This window comes from Talpa europaea, assembly GCF_964194135.1.
Source record: "Talpa europaea genome assembly, chromosome: 8".
Lineage (NCBI taxonomy): Eukaryota > Metazoa > Chordata > Mammalia > Eulipotyphla > Talpidae > Talpa > Talpa europaea.
In genome coordinates this window covers 7,133,745-7,149,866 of record NC_140075.1, presented here as the reverse complement: position 1 = coordinate 7,149,866, position 16,122 = coordinate 7,133,745, and the positions used below count along the sequence as shown (strand labels likewise).

The following is a 16,122-nucleotide window of genomic DNA, read 5'->3' as shown; positions in this document are numbered from 1 at the left end:
GCTGCGACACTGGGGAGGCCCTGTGTGTTGATTTTTTACACTTTCAACTACACTGAAGTGGCTTATTATTTTAATTCGTTTTTTCAGTGGAACCTTTTGTTTTCTGATCGTATATTACATTGTCCACAACAGCTTTAATTGTGCTGAAATGTTTAAATCCATACAACCGAGAGACAGTTAATGTTTTATTATTTAAAATATTTTAATTAGGTTACACAAAACTGACAAATTGTAGTCAATGAATAGACTCAGTACATGTTTATAATAGTCTGATTCATCTTCTTCATTCAATATGTGTATTGAATTCTCATTATATTCCATAACCTTCTCTTGATATCCCATAACTTTTATTAACCTGTAAACTATGACAGTAACTAGAATTAATAATAAGAATGTTATCTATCATCAGAAAAATAAAAATACCAATGATTTAAAAGAACAGCAGCAAGTTGTCAACTCAGAAGTTCAAAGAGAGAGATGTTACCATCTTTTAACGATTCCTGGCTAGCTCCAAACTGACATTGTGCCCACAAGGAACTTGCCTGGGCTGAATGCAAGGTCACCCTGATTAGCACCCTCACAGCATGTATGTCTGAGAATGAGTTAAATGTCTGATATCCACTTGGAACTGCTTATTATCCTGAAATATTTTGGTGTGAACTTTTCAATCATTGGACGTCACAGATGGGCAAGCAGGGGTCGATGCAGTCAGCAAACAAGAGCTGAGGCCACACAGCAGCCACAAACTTGGGAATTTCACTTCCCAATTTTAAATCTTCTTCAAATTCTTAATGTCTTTACATCTATACTAAATGAAAGAGTTATTTGTCATATGTAAACCCGATGAGGTTTCTCGTGTGAACTACTCCACATGGAAACGCAAACACTCTGAGATCCAATAATAATGTGGCCAAAAGGACATTGTCCTCAAATTCCCAGAAATTCTAGGAAATTAAATATATGGGGATAAACACACAAGGAAAGTGTGGCGTGATGTTGTGAGCTCCCTTCCTCAACTATCTCCGCAAATATTAGAATATTGCGTAGTCCACTAACTAGTATTTTTTTTACCATTATAGCTCCCAACGTTCCATTATTGTTTCTTGAAAAACCCTACTCACTATTTTAGTAAATTTTTAGTAATTATACTGCACATGGAATTAACAGCTTTCACAGCCACTGTCTTATTTCTGGTGTCCACTGTGCGCTGAGTGTGTTTATGGTAAAGGCCGGTGGCACCCACACCAGAGGTTCCAGGAGGGTCTCTACCCCGTCATGTGTGGGTCCTTGTACACAGAAGGTCATGAACACTCAGTTTACAAATTGAGCCCTCAGGCCTCATCTATGCGATGAAGGCCTCACTCATCAAGTACAGGGGCCTCTGTTCCACCCGTAGCCCCTGATCCTACACGTGACCGTGAGAATCAGTAACATGAAAGGGGAAGTGCCTTAGATAGTGGAGATGCTGACCCAGTGAGAGAACTTCTGCTGATGACTGAGATGAAGCCCAACCATTGCCCCTCGGCCGGGAGCACAGAAATGGAGAACAGCAGACAGATGCTGAAGTTCAGTGACCTCCATTGTACAGAGAATATCAAAGTGCAACTAAGTGTTAAAAAGAAGAACAATCAATGCTAATCGAGTGAATGAGCAGAATACATGAAGTCATCGTAAATATATCTTAAAAATGAGCATATATATTTAAATTATACAATGGAATTATATGGAATTAAAAGAATATGAAGGGGTGCCTCCCCAGTGGAGCAGCGGTTGAGTGCTGGGTTGTGAAGCTCCCCGCAGCCTCTGTGGCCCCAGTTCGATCCCTGGCTGCTCCCCGGCCACCAGAAGAGGGGCCCACATGGCGTGCAGACCTCTCCTGCCGCCCGCTGCTCCCCTAAGCAGTGTGCTTAGGTCCTTCTGCCTGCTCTGCTCCCCGCTCTGGCTCTGCTGAATTCTCTCACCCTCCTGTGCTTCTGACTGTACCCAGTGCATATATAAACAAAACAAACAAACAAAAACAAATAAACAAATAAATGCATACAATACATGCCTTTTTCAAAAAATTAAAAAAAGAATATGAAGGGGACAATAATGTGAAAATTTAAAATAAATATCTCATAATAGAGTCATGAACTAATCTTCTCTATTACATTTTTGTGAGTCTCCCCTTCATCAGTCTCCCTACGGCCAACTTCATGGCTTGGTTCCTGAGACTGTATATGACGGGATTAAATGTGGGGGGCACCACCGTGTAGAACATAGAAATGACTAGGTCAGATATGGATGGGGTCCCTGAGGTCGGCTTCAGATAAGCAAAGCATGCAGTGGAGAGAAAAAGCACCACAACCAGCAGGTGGGGAAGGCAGGTGGAGAAGACATTGGCCTTCCCTTCTGTGGATGGGATCTTCTTGACAGCAGAGAAGATGTGGACATAGGAAAAGATGATGAATATGAAACAAAAGGATTCCGTCACTACACTAGTGAGAAAAGGGACAAGCTCATTGATTAAATTTTCTGAGCAGGAAGTAGCCAATAACTGGGGGATGTCACAGAAGAACTGGTGGACCACGTTGCACCCACAGTAGGACAAGGACAAGGTTCCAGCTGTGTGCATCACAGCATAGAGACCCCCACCCAGCCAGGACACAGCTGTCAAGTGCACACACCTGTCCCTGCTCATGAGGACCTCATAGTGCAGGGGGTGGCAGATGGCAGCATAGCGGTCAAGGCTCATCACCGTGAGCAGGTGCATCTCTGAACCTGCTGAAATAACCATCATGAAGACCTGGACAACACAGCCAGGGAAGGAGTTGGAGCTGCTGTGCCTCAGAGGGTTGGCAATCGACTTGGGGACCGTGGTTGTGATGAGGCAGAGGTTCGAGAAGGACAGACTCCTCAGGAAGAAGTACATGGGGGTGTGGAGGTGCCTGTCCAGGTTGGTGATGAGGATGATGAACCCGTTCCCCAGCAGGGCGCACAGGTAGACCAGGGAGAAGAGCAGTGGATGCAGGAAGCCCATGGTCACCTGGGTGGGGAAACCCAGGAGGAAGAATTCTGTCATGGCCGTGAGATTCGTCACCCCTGGAGCTGTCATCTGTATAAATATATCAAGCAGAATAAATTATGAGTGAAGCCTTCCAGTCTGAGTCTAGATGACACCTACAAGGACAGTCACAGGTGTTCCCCATTGGTCACGCTCAGGGTGTAGAGTGGAGGAGCACCATGTCTTTCCCTCTCTGTTGAGCCTTTTGCTTTCATCTGCAAAATGCAATTTATCATACAGGATCTGGAATCGGAAGGTGGAAAATTTCAGCTGATCATAGGTTTCTGCTCTGGTTGATCTCATAGCCAGACTGACTGCCCCTCCCCACTACCCTATTCCTGCTGGCCCAGCTCCTGCCAAGGCCCAGTGTCTCAGCCCAGCACCCATCCCAGAGGTTGTCCAGGACACAGCCCCAGAGGACACATGACCATGCCCAGCCCCTCCCCACCCTGGAGATCCTGTCCCTGCTCCTCCAGCACAGCCCTCGTCTGGGGAGGCCCCACAGTGACGGGTGTACAGAGAGATGTGGTGTGTGGGTCCCCGTTTTCCTGCCCCCCGGGACCCAACACTGTCCTGGAACTGAATGATCTGGGATTGGTGTCCCCGTGCGGCATGTCCTGATGCCTCCTCTGTCAGATTCCTGCCCCTGTGGCCTCACTGCTGCCTCCTGGTCCATCCCCTCATCTCCTCATCTCCCTGTACCTGAACCCTCACACCAGAGGACCCAGAGACCACGTTTCCCGTAGTCTCTTCCAGGGTCACACCCACATGTCCCTCCTGCAGGATGGTCTTGTCCACCCCCAGGTCCCTCCCGGCCCTTCTGTCTCCCCCCAGACTCATGCACATCTGTGCAGGGAGGAGGCTGCTCTGGAGCTGAGCCAGATGGTCTGTGCATGTGGCTGTCCCTGCCAGTCCCAGGGCCCCGGGTCCCCCAGGTGCAGGTTTGTTCTTCCCCCCAGGCCCATGAGTGAGTGGGGACGTCTGGACACGGGGCAGGCCTGCCCACTCTCCCCCTCCCGACTCTCCTCCTCTCTTCCCTCTGCGGGATAATGGAGGGGCAGGCCCTGGTGAAGGCAGGATTTTTAGAAGAATGTGGGGAATAAATTGATAAAAATACATTGTGGAAATATTTCCAAATATTTTAATAAAACAAAAAAAAACAAATAAGGATACCACATGGTTAAATTTGTAGACATATTTTGAGTATTTGAAGTACATATTATAACTGATGTAAAATTTGATATATATTCTTCTTTTTCTATTCAATCACTGTGACTTTATTTTCTATCACTAACAATCCCTGAGTGATGGAGTTGGGGAAAATTATCAAGCTCATGTCCATAAATAGTCAGATGTCCCTGCCACCTGCACTGTAGTGTCAGAGCCATGAAGTAGTAAAATATTGTTATAAAAGTTGTTGCATTTCTTCTTTCGTATCTGCCAATATTTAGGAACAAAAAGAAATAAGAAATCAAAATTTAGCAATAAATATTTTGAAATTTCATCCTGAATTTCTTCTTAGTTACAAAATAATGATTATTTTTTGTGATTCCATTTAACACTTAATACACATTAATGGATGTATGCTAAAATCACTCATGAAACAAATGTCATATTTATCATAAAGTCATCTGATATGATGATTATATTAAAATGGTATATTTGTGGAAAACCCTCAAATAACAATATGTTTTCTCTCATTGAGTCTCACCCAGGCTGACAGGGCAGTGGGACATGACAACTTGGGCACTTTCAGCATTAGTTGTCATGATTTACAAAATGAATAGTATAACTGCAGCACTTTCTCAAGCCTAAAATAAAGCTTGATCTGAAAACTTTCAATTGTGAGTGGATTCTCCCCTGCAAATACCTGCAGACTGGGGGAAAGTTCCTGCTGCTGTGTCGAGTCTCTCTCCTGAGGCTGTCCCCGTGGCGTGGACAGAGGATGTTCAGGCTTCTCACTCCATGCTCGTGGGGTGCTCGTGGAGATGTCTCTGAGCACTCACAGGATGTTCCACCCTGTCCTGCTGCTGCCTCATGGACAGCACAGGGCCTCAGGGCTGGGCTATTTGAGCTCTGGAGCTGGTGTCCATGTGTTGGAATTTGTCTAGATTCCAGCCTTCAGGGACCTTCCTCCCGAGGGAAAGTGTGTGTTTACTTGACTGTGTTAATTGGAGCATTCTGTAGTGCATCTCAGCGAGTGATTATCACACTTGGTGTGTAGATGTGATTTTGTGTCTGGCTCACACATCTATGGAAGTGAATAGCAAAATCCTATTTTGGGCCTCCCTGGTGGTGCAGTGGGCAGAGCATCACACTGTGAATCTGTCCGCTGCCTCAGCTGTGCGTGTTTGATCCTGGCAGGCCAGCGAGGGTTTCACAGGGTGCCACAGACCTCTCCTGTTGTGTCCACTGCTCCCCTCAGCAGTGTGTTTCTGTTGACTGCCTGTTCTGCTCCCTGCTCTGTCTCAGGTGAATCCTCTCACCCTCCTGCGCCTCTGGCCTGTACCCCAATCTTGTATAAAAATAAATAAATCTTTTTCTTTTTTTTTTAAAAAGGAAAATCCTCATTTCCAGGTTCCATTCACCACCTTTTATGTCTGCTGTGGTCGGCACCATCAGTAATAACAGTGCCAAGAGTCCCTGTCTAGACAGCTGGATAGTCGCCCATCACCCACCATGTGCCCTTTGATGGAGGCCCTGGAGATGGTTGTGAGGGGGATGTGGACATGCCAGAGGCAGGAGGGAAGGGACACAGAGAGAGGCAAAGGGAGTCAAGGGAGGAAGAGTGGGTTGGAAAGACAATGGATGTCCAGCAGAAGTGGGTGACCACGGGGGTCACCAGCCCTTTGGAAAGAGAAACTTTATTAGTTTCTAATAAAATTTCCATTTTCAGCACCTGTAATTCTGAATTTAAATTAGAACTGTTATAATGTTTGAATAATTTTACTTTTAACCTTAACAAAATGGAGTGGAATATTAGGGATTCTGCACGTGGTGTCACAAACTTAGGTTTGCTGCATGACTATGGTGACTTCATATCTTTGCAAACAGGTGTTTATCTGTTTTGAGTTTATTTTTCTGTAGCGTGTGGGGCAGTGACCTGGTTTCTTCTGTTGTGTGTGTCTGTCTGCTTTTCCCAGCACCATTTCTCCACTTTCTTTGTTCTAGTGTGTGCTCTTGGCTCCTCTGTCACAGAGTAACTGTCCATCTCGATGGGGGTGTATTCCTGGGCCCTCATTATAATCCATTGCTCTGTGTGTCTGTTTTCATCCCTGTACCATGCTGCTTTAAGTATTAGAGCTTTATTATATGGACTGGAGTCTGGAATGTGCTGCCTCCACCATTCTTCCTCATTTTTGTCAGGGTTGTTTTGGGTGTTTGGGGTCTTTTGTGGTTCCATATTCATTTAAGTATTTTTTTTAATCTCTTTTGCAAATGTCATAGAATTTCTTATTGGGATTATACTGAATCTGTGATTACTTTGGGTCAGATGGGCATTTGGTAATGTTGATTCTTCCAAGCCAAGGTCATGGAATAACTTTCCATTTCTTTCTCTTTTCTATTTCTTTTAACAATGTATTTCGCTTTTCTTTGTATCTTCACCTCCTTAGTTATGTTTACTCCATGGTACTTAGTCTCATGGTTATAAGTAGGTTTGTTTCCTTAACTTCTCTTGTACTTCTTTTTTTTTTTTGCATATAAGAAGGCAATTGATTTCATGTGTTGATTTTGTAACTTTGCAACTACACTGAAGTGGCTTATTGAGTTAATTTCTTTTTCAGTGGAATCTACAGCTTTCTTAGTGTACATTATGTTGTCCACACAGCTTTAATTGTGCTTAAATGTTTAAGTTAATACAACCTAGAGACAGCTAATGATTTATTAATTTGAAAATTTCAATTATGTTACCCAAAAGTGACAAAATATAGGCAAAGAATAGTCTCAGTATATCTTTATAATAGTCTGATTCACCATCTTCATTCAAGTCATGTTTGGAATTCTCATCCCATAACATTATTGTTATATTGCATAATGTCTATTGACTAGTAAGCCATGACAGTATCGAGAATCAATATTAAGAGAGTTTTTTATCAATAGATCAATAAATGCCAATGATTTAAATAACAGTAGGAAGTTGTCAATCTTGAAATTTGAATATCGAGATTTCACCATGTTTTAACTATGCCTGGCTACCTCCAAATTGGCATTGTGACCACATAGAACTACACTTGGCTGCAGGCTGGGTCACCCTCAGAGGGTGAGGATGGGTTAAATGTCTGATATCCAGTTGGAAATACATGTTATCATGAAATATTTTGGCGTGAAATTTTCAAACATTGGACATCACAGATAGGAAAGCAGATGTCGATGCAGTCTTCAGAGATGATTGAGGCCAGACAGCAGGCCATACCCATGGGGCATTTCACTTCCCAAATTTAAATCTTCTTCAAATTCTTTATATCTTTACATCTACACTAAATGATAGTGTTATTTATGGTATGTAAATCTGATGAGTTTTCTTGTTTGAACAACTCCATAGGGAAACACAAGCACACTGATAGCCCATAACAATGTGCCCAAAAAGGACATATTCCTCAAATTCCCAGGCATTCTTGGTCATTAAATAAATGTGGATAAACACACATGTAAAGTGTGGCATGATGTTGCAAGTACCATTCCTCAACTATCTCTGGAAATATTAGAGTATGGTGCAGTCTACTAGCTATTGTTTTGCTTTCACCATTATAGCTTTCTATGTTCTCTTATTAATTCTTAAAAAACCCTACCCGATATATTTTACTAAATTTTTAGAAATTATACTGCACATGAAATTAACAGCATTCACAGCCACTGTATTATTTCCGGTGTCCGCCTTGAGTTGAGTGTGTTTATGGTAAATGCCGGTGGCACTCACACCAGAGCTTCCAGGAGGGTCTCCACCACATCACGTGTGGTCCTTATAGACAGAAGTTTGTGACTACTCAGATTCACTACAGATCCTCAGGCCTTATTATTCTGTGAAGTCCTCACTCAACAAGTAAAGGGGCCTCTGTCTTACCTGTGGCCCTGGCCCTAAACTTAACCAAGAGGGTCAGTGACAGGAAGGGGGAAGTGCATTGGTGAATGGAGATGTTGCCCCAGTAAGAGAACTTCTGCTGACACCTGAGGTGAAACCCAAACATCACCTCTCTTGGCCAGGAACAAAGAAGTGGAGGGCAGCAGAAAGATGAGATGCTGAAGTTCAATTACCCCAGTACACAAGGAATACCAGAAAATACCTGAGTGCTAAAAAGAAAATCAATTAAAGCTATAGGAATATATGAAGTCATCATAAATATAACTTTAAAATAAGTATGTATTTTAATTATGCAATGGAATTACATGTAATTACAAGAATGAAAATGGCAGCATGATACAAATATTTAAAATAAGTGTCTGTTAATTGAGTCATGACTCATATTCTCTATTACATTTTGGTGAGTCTCCCCTTCATCAGTCTCCCCACAGCCGGCTTCATGGCTTGGTTCCTCAAACTGTATATGAGGGATTAAAGGTGGGGGGCACCACCATGTAGAACATAGAAATGACGAGGTCAGACATGGACGGGGTCCCTGAGGTTGGCTTCAGATAAGCAAAGAATCCAGTGGAGACAAACAGCACCACAAGCAGCAGGTGGAGAAGGCACGTAGAGTAGGCCTTGGACTTACCTTCTGTGGATGCAATCTTCTTGACAGCAGAGAAGATGTGGACATAGGAAATGACAATGAAAATAAAGCAGCAGAATTCCAACACCACGGTAATGAACATGGGGACAAGCTCATTCATTAAATCTCCAGAGCAGGAAATAGCCAATAACTGGGGGATGTCACAGAAGAAATGGTGGACCACGCTGGACCCACAGCAGGACAAGGAGAAGGTTCTAGCTGTGTTCATCACAGCATAGAGACCCCCACCCAGTCAGAACACAGCTGTCAGCTGCACACACCTGTCCCTGCTCATGAGGACCTCATAGTGCAGGGGGTGGCAGATGGCAACATAGAAGTCAAGGCTCATCACCGTGAGCAGGGTCAGCTCTGTAGCTCCTAAAACCACTAGAGTGAAGACCTGGACAAGACAGCCAGGAAGGAGATGGAGCTTCTGTGCCTCAGAGAGTTGGCAATGGACTTGGGGACCATGGCTGAGATGAGGCAGAGGTCCGTGAAGGACAGACTCCTCAGGAAGAAGCACATAGGGGTGTGGAGGTGCTGGTCCATGTGGTGATGAGGACGATGAGCCCGTTCATCACCGTGAGCAGGGTCAGCTCTGTAGCTCCTAAAACCACTAGAGTGAAGACCTGGACAACGCAGCCCAGGAAGGAGATGGAGCTTCTGTGCCTCAGAGAGTTGGCAATGGACTTGGGGACCGTGGCTGAGATGAGGCAGAGGTCCGTGAAGGACAGAATCCTCAGGAAGAAGTACATAGGGGTGTGGAGGTGCTGGTCCATGTGGTGATGAGGACGATGAGCCCGTTCCCTAGCAGGGCACACAGGTAGAACAAGGAGAATAGCAGCATTTGCAAGAAGCCCATGGTACCCTGGGTGGGGAAACCCAGGAGCACGAATTCTGTCACGGCCGTGAGATTGGTCACCCCTGGAGCCATCATCTGCGTGAAAGTCTAGAGGAATGAAACGCTGGGACCCTCCGTCAGTGCAGGACCCGCGGTGTCTCTCTGCAGGTGACCAGCAATGTCCTTCCCCACTGACCTCTCTCCACGCTCTGTCCAGTGACCCTCCACAGGGATCTCAGCTCCTGCTCTGCTCGGCCTCTCCAGCGTCAGTGACCCGTAGGTGCCGCCACTGTCCACGCCGCCTGTGGGAGATGCTGAAGGGCTGAGAGTTCAACTGACTTCAGCCCATTGAGCAGTCTCCTCCTGTCTCACCATGCCCCATGCATGGGCACCCCTGAAACCCTGACCCCGGCCCCTCCTCGCCATCTCAAGGCCCCAGGTCCACACACCTCCCAGAAGTGGGACCCCCCCAGTAGCCTAAGGAATGTGACAGTCAAGGATGCCCCAAATCTAGCTTGTGGTGTCTCAGCCACCAAGTCCCTGCAAACATTGGCCAGGGCAGCTCCAGGTGAACATTTTTGGACCAAGTGGACACTGATGGCCTCGAGTTGGCTCCTTGTCGGCACCCTCATCACTGCTGTGGGTGGGGTGTCCCAAACCCCGAGTCACACTCTGACGACCATTTGCCCCTCGCCCCTGTGTCCAATTCACTGAGACAGTGACCTCCCGCTCTTGCCCTTTCTGGTCGTTGCCCTTCCCCTTCCCTCCCCAGAGGAGCTGAGGTGGTTTCTCCTGCAGCTACTTCCTATGGGCACACCCACTCGCCCCTGCTGCAGGATGATCTCATCCACCCCCGGGTCCCTCGTGTCCCCTCTGTCCCCTCAGTCTCATGCATGTCTGTGCAGGGAGGAGGCCGCTCCAGGCCTGAGCCGGATGGTCTGTGCGTGTGGCTGTCCCTGCCGGTCCCAGGGCACTGGGTCCCCCGGATGAGGGTTTGTTCCTTCCCCCAGGCCCGTGCGTGAGTGGGGATGTCTGGACACGGGGCAGCCCTGCCCACTCTCCTCCCCCCATCTCATACTCTCCTCTCCCAGTGGGATGACGGAGGGGCAGGCCCTGGTGAGGTAGGATTTTGGTGAGAATGTGCTGATATAAAATATTTGCAATAAGTTGGTGGGAATAATGCCAAATAATTAAAAAAAACACAAAGAAATAAATGAGGATACATGGTGGTCAATAACATTGACATCTGTTGAGTGATTTATATAAAATTTAAAATGATAAAATCATTATTGACATATATCTCCTGCAGGCCCTGTTTATATATTGTCTCTTGTTTTATAAATCACTAACAATCCCTGAGTGATGGAGTTGGCAAAAAATCCCAAGTTCATGTCCATAAATAGTCACACATCCCTGCCCGCCTCATGCTAGTGTCAGAGCCATGAAGCCGTCATCATGTTGCTGTAAGAGTTTTTGATTTTACACTTGACACATATCTGTCATAGTGTTAGGACAAAAAGGATAATTTTCTGAATTTAACAATAAATATTATTTTTAATTTGGTCTGAAATTTCTTCGATACCATTTTATTGCATTAACTTTGTGATTTTGTTTACTATCTGAAACACACCGAGAGTGGTGATGCTACAATATCATACAAAGCAATAATCGTCACATCTCCCATAAATCAAAATCTTCTGGTATGTTCAATGTATTCAAAGGCAATATCTTTGACCATTGTAAATTACAAGAGAATATGTTTTCTCTCATTGAGTCTCACCCAGGCTGACGGGGCAGTGGGACATGACGACTTGGGCCTCGTCCGCATTAGTTGTCATGATTTACAAAGTGAATTGTTTAACTATGGCGCATTCTCAAGTCTAAAATGGAGCTTTAATCTGAAAAATTTCAAGTGTGAGTGGATTCTCCCCTGCAAATGACTGGGGGCAGATACCTGCAGTCTGGGGGGGAAGTTCCCGCTGCCATGTCGAGGCTCTCTCCTGAGGTTGTACCCATGGCACAGACAGAGGTCGTCCTAGCCTCTCACTCCATGGTCGGTGCTCGTGGGGAGCCTCTGAGCACTCACAGGATATTCCACCCCGTCCAGTGCCACCTCATGGACAGAGCAGGGCCTCAGGGCTGAGCTATTTGAGCTCTGGAGCTGGGCTCCATGTGTTGGACCCTGTCCAGATTCAGCCCTCAGGGACCTTCCTCCAGAGGGAAAGTGTGTGTTTACTTGACTGTGTTAATTGGAGCATCCTGCAGTGTGGTCTCAGCGAGTAATTATCACACTTGGTGTGTAGATGTGATGTTGTGTCTGGCTCACACCTCCATGGAAGAGAATAGACAAATCCTCATTTCCAGGTTCCATTCCCCACCTGTTGTGTCCACCGCTGTGAGCACCATCAGTCATAACAGTGCCCTGAGTTCCTGTCTAGACAGCTGGACAGTCGCCTGTCACCACCCATGTGCCCTTCATGGAGAGGCCCTGGGGATGGGCGTGAGGGGGGATGCAGGAAGGCCTGAGGCGGGAGGGAAGGGACATGGAGAGAGGCAGGAGGGAGCCAAAGGAGCTGGAGTGTGGTGGAAAGACAATGGACGTCCATCAGAAGTGAGTGACCACGGGGGTCACCAGCCCGTCAGAAAGAGAATCTTTACTCATCTCTGAAATTGTGTATCCTGCAGTTCTTTTCCAGCCAGCAACTGTCCCTGCACTTACATTAGAATTGTCCTTTTGTTGGGATCATTAGCTTTTAATCTTTAGGAAATAGTATTTTAGGGTTTCTGCTCATGGTGTCATATCCTTTGGTTTGCTGCATGATTACGGCGACGTCACACATGGAAACAGGCATTTATCTGCTTGAGTTTACTCTTCTGTAGGTGGTGTAGCAGGACCTGCTTCACTCTGCTGCGTGTGTCTGTCTGCTTCTCCCAGCACCATCTCCCCACTTTCCCTTCTCCAGTGCCTGCTCTGGCTCCTCTGTCGTAGAGTCACTGTCCAACCTGATGAGGGGGGATTCCTGGGCCCTCATTATTTTCCAGATGTCTGTGTCTGTTTTTGTCCCAGAACCATGCTGCTTTAACTCATAGCTTTATGGTTAGATTGAAATCTGCAAGTGTGCTGCCGCCATTTTTCCTCATTTTTGTCAGATGCTTTGGCTGTTGCATATACATTTTCAGTAATGTTTGTTTTATGTCCTTGGAGAATGCCATTGAAGTTCTTACTGGGATTGCATTGAATCTGTAATTTGCTTTGGGTCAGATGGACATTGGTAATGCTGATTCTTCCAATCCCAGGGCACGGAATATCTTTCCATTTCTTTGAATTTTCTATTTCTATTAACAATGCCTCACTATTTTCTTGTATCTTCACCTCCTTTGTTATTTGTACTCTGTGGTGCTTAGTCTTGTGATTGTACATGGGATTGTTTTCTTAACTTCTCTTTTAGTTCAATTTTTGATATAAGAAGGCAATTGATTTTCTTTTTGTGTTGATTTTGTAAGCTTCCAACCACAACAAAGTGGCTTATTGTTTTAATCTGTTTTTTCAGTGGGGTCTTTGTTTTCTTAGTGTATACTGTGTTGTCCACAACAGTTTTAGTTGTGCTGATATGTTAAAATCCATACAATCTACAGACAGTTAATGTTTTATTATTTTAAAATCTTAATTATGTTACACAAAAGTTGGCAATGAATAGTCTCAGTATATGCTCATAAGTCTGGTTCAGCTTCTTCATTCAATAGGTGCATTGAATTCTCATTATATCCCATAACCTTGTTCTGTTTATATCCCATAACTTCTATTGACCAGTAAACTATGAGAGTATCAAGAATTAATATTAAGAAAGTTATTTTCCTTCAGAAAAAACTGCAAAGCCAATGATTTAAAAGAAAAGCAGCACATCATTAACCCAAAACTTCAAAGATCAAGATCTTGCCACTTTTAACCATTCCTGGCTGCCTCCAAACTGACATTGTGCCCACATGGGCCTCACCTGGGCTGAAGGCAAGGTCAGCCTGATTAGAACCCTCAGACCGTGAATGTCTGAGAATGAGTTAAATGTCTGATATCCAGTTGGCGCTACATTTTACCATGAAATATTTTGGCATGGAATTTTCAAACATTGGATGTTACAAACAGGACAGCAAAGGTGGATGCAGTCAGCAGAGAGGAGCTGAGGCAAGACAGCAAGAGACAATCATGGGGGTCACTTCACTTCCCAAATTTAAATTTCCTTCAAATTCTTTGTCTTTACGTCTACGCTAAATGATAGTGTTATTTATGATATGTAAATATGATGAATTTTCTCATTTAACCTACACCCCATGGAATCACAAACACACTGAGATCCCATAATAATGTGGCCAAAAGAACATTGTCCTCAAATTCCCAGAAATTCTAGGTAATTAAATATATGGGGATAAACACACGAGGAAAGTGTGGCGTTATGTTGTGGGTGTCCTTCCTCAACTATCTCTGGAAATAGTAGAATATCGTGTAGTCCACTAGCAATTATTTGTGTGCCATCCACAGAAGGCCAGGTCAAGGCCAATTATTTTTTTTAGCATTACAGCTACCTAAGTTCCTTTATTGTTCCATGAAAAACCCTACCCACTGTATCTTAGTAAATTTTTAGTAATTATACTGCACATGAAAGTAACAGCTTTTATAGTCATTGTCTTATTTCTGGTGTCCACTGTGCACTAAGTATGTGTGTTTATGGTAAATGCTGGTTACATGCACACAGGAGCTTCCAGGAGGGTCTCTACCCCATCATGTGTGAACCTTGTCCACAGAAGGTCATGACCACTCAGTTTCCAACTTGGAACCTAAGGCCTTATTTACGCTATAAAGGCCTCACTCACCATGTAAAGAGGCCTCTGTCCTCCCCGTGGCCCTGGTCCCACACATGACTGTGAGGGTCAGTGACATGAAACGGGTGCATCTTAGAGACTGGGGAGGCTGCCCCAGTGAGAGAACTTCTGACAACTGAGGTGAAATCCAACCATAACCTCTCTTGTGCGGGAGCAAACAAAAGGAGAACAGCAGACAGATGCTGAAGTTCAGTGACCTTCATTGTACAGAGAATATCAAAGTGCAACTAAGTGTTAAAAAAATAGAACAATCAATGGTAATAGAGTAAATGAGCAGCAGAGTATATGAAGTCATCATAAGTGTATTTTAAAAATCAGCTTATCTTTGGGGCCTCCCCGGTGGCGCAGCGGTTGAGTGCTGGGTTGCGAAGCTGCCCGCGGCCTCTGCAGCGCCAGTTCGATCCCCGGTTGCTCCCCGGCCACTGGAGGAGGGTCCCACATGGCGCGCAGACCTCTCCTGCCGCCCGCTGCTCCCCTCAGCAGTGTACTTCGGTCCTTCTGCCTGCTCTGCTCCCCGCTCTGGCTCTGGTGAATTCTCTCACCCTCCCGCACTTCTGACTGTACCCAGTGCATGTATAAACAAAACAAACAAACAAATAAATAAATAAAACATGCCTCTATACAAAAAATCATCTTTAAAAAAAAATCAGCATATCTTTGTAAATTGTACAATGGAATTATATGAAATTATAAGAATATAAAGGGGACAATAATGTGAAACTTTAAAATAAGTGTCTTGTAATAGAATCATGAACTCATATTCTCTACTACATTTTGATCAGTCTCCCCTTCATCAGTCTCCCCACAGCCGTATTCACAGCTTGGATCCTCAGACTGTAGATGACGGGATTAAAGGTGGGGGGCACCACCTTGTAGAACATAGAAATGACCAGGTCAGACAGGGTCGGGGTCCCTGAGGTCGGCTTTAGATAAGCAAAGAATCCAGTGGAGAGAAACAGCACCACAACCAGCAGTTGGGGAAGGCAGGTGGAGTAGACTTTGGCCTTCCCTTCTGTGAATGGGATCTTCCTGACAGCAGAGAAGATGTGGACATAGGAAATGATGATGAAAATGAAACAAAAGGAATCCATCACCGCACTAATGAGAATGGGGACAAGTTCATTGACTAAATTTTTGAGCAGGAAATAGCCATTAGTTGGGGAATGTCACAGAAGAACTGGTGGACCACGCTGGACCCACAATAGGACAAGGAGAAGGTTCCAGCTGTGTGCATTACAGCATAGAGTCCCCAACCCAGCCAGGACACAGCTGTCAGCTGCACACACCTGTCCCTGCTCATGAGGACGTCATAGTGCAGGGGGTGGCAGATGGCAGCATAGCGGTCAAGGCTCATCGCCGCAAGCAGGATCAGCTCTGCACCTGCTGACAAAACCAACATAAAGTCCTGGATGACACAGCCCTGGATGGAGATGGAACTGCTGTGCCTCAGAGAGTTGGCAATGGACTTGGGGACCGTGGCTGAGAGGAGGCAGAGGTCCATGAAGGACAGACTCCTCAGGAAGAAGTACATGGGGGTGTGGAGGTGCCGGTCCAGGGTGGTGATGAGGATGATGAGCCCGTTCCCCAGCAGGGTGCACAGGTAGACCAGGGAGAAGTGCAGCAGGTACAAGAAGCCCATGGTCCCCTGGGTGGGG

General features: G+C 45.3%; 1 pseudogene across 1 annotated transcript; it reads right to left on the bottom strand.

The window, feature by feature from the left end:
- Positions 1–2,100: 2,100 nt before the first annotated feature.
- Positions 2,101–9,613, bottom strand: LOC311176190 (olfactory receptor 14A16-like; annotated as a pseudogene). The gene is made up of 2 exons: positions 9,381–9,613; positions 2,101–2,785 (listed from the first exon to the last, which is right to left on the bottom strand). The product of its transcript is annotated as an olfactory receptor 14A16-like (transcript).
- Between the last annotated feature and the right edge of the window lie 6,509 nt (positions 9,614–16,122).